Source organism: Pecten maximus, chromosome 2 (assembly GCF_902652985.1).
Source record: "Pecten maximus chromosome 2, xPecMax1.1, whole genome shotgun sequence".
Taxonomy (NCBI): domain Eukaryota; kingdom Metazoa; phylum Mollusca; class Bivalvia; order Pectinida; family Pectinidae; genus Pecten; species Pecten maximus.
This window is the reverse complement of record NC_047016.1, coordinates 22970204-22971976: the sequence shown is the minus strand read 5'-3', so window position 1 is coordinate 22971976 and position 1773 is coordinate 22970204.

The window sequence follows — 1773 nt, the reverse complement described above, 5'->3', positions numbered from 1 at the left end:
TTCACTGGGTTAACACAGACAGGACTTCTTTGGGTTTACAAAGACAGGATTTTATAGGGTTTACATAGACATGATTTCACTGGGTTTACATAGACAGTATATTTCACTGAGTTTACACAGACAGGATTTCACAGTGTTTATAAAGACAGGATTTCACAGTGTTTATAAAGACAGGATTTCACTGGGTTAACACAGACAGGATTTCACTGGGTTTACATAGACATGATTTCACTGGGTTTACATAGACATGATTTCACTGGGTTAACACAGACAGGATTTCACTGGGTTTACAAAGACAGGATTTTATAGGGTTTACATAGACATGATTTCACATAAACATGATTTCACTGGGTTAACACAGACATGATTTCACTGGGTTTACATAGACATGATTTCACTGGGTTTACATAGACATGATTTCACTGGGTTTACACAGACATGATTTCACTGGGTTTACATAGACATGATTTCACTGGGTTTTCATAGACAGGATTTCACTGGGTTTACATAGACATGATTTCACTGGGTTTATATAAACATGATTTCACTGGGTTAACACAGACATGATTTCACTGGGTTTACACAGACATGATTTCACTGGGTTTACATAGACATGATTTCACTGGGTTTACATAGACATGATTTCACTGGGTTAACAGACAGGATTTCACTGGGTTTACAAAGACAGGATTTTATAGGGTTTACATTGACATGATTTCACTGGGTTTACGTTGATAGAATTTCACTGGGTTTACATAGACATGATTTCACTGGGTGAACACTGACAGGATTTCACTGGGTTAACATAGACAGGATTTCACTGGGTTTACAAAGACAGGATTTTATAGGGTTTACATAGACATGATTTCACTGGGTTTACAAAGACATGATTTCACTGGGTTTACATAAACATGATTTCACTGGGTTTACATAGACATGATTTCACTTGGTTAACACTGACAGGATTTCACTGGGTTTACATAGACATGATTTCACTGGGTTAACACAGACAGAATTTCACTGGGTTAACATAGACATGATTTCACTGGGTTTACAAAGACAGGATTTTATAGGGTTTACATAGACAGGATTTCACTGGGTTTACATAAACATGATTTCATTGGGTTTTCACAGATAGGATTTCACTGGGTTTACATAGACATGATTTCACTGGGTTAACACAGACAGGATTTCACTGGGTTTACATAGACATGATTTCACTGGGTTAACACAGACAGGATTTTACTGGGTTAACATAGACATGATTTCACTGGGTTTACATAGACATGATTTCACTGGGTTTACATAAACATGATTTCACTGGGTTTACACAGACAGGTTTTCACTGGGTTTACATAGACATGATTTCACTGGGTTAACACAGACAGGATTTTACTGGGTTAACATAGACATGATTTGACTGGGTTTACATAGACATGATTTTTTAGGGATTACATAGATTTCACTGGGTTAACACAGACATGATTTCACTGGGTTTACATAGACATGATTTCACTGGGTTTACATAGACATGATTTCACTGGGTTTACATAGACATGATTTCACTGGGTTTACATAGACAGGACTTCTTTGGGTTTAGTTTACATAGGGTTTCAATGGGTTTACATTTACTTACTTCTAATTATTTTCTACCGAAGTTGACTTGATTTTTAGGTCATCTGAGACAAAATCTAAAGTGACCTATTCTAATCGCCTTTCATCTGTTGTTCGTCTGTAAACAATTTACATTTTTGACTTCTTCTCCAAACCCAC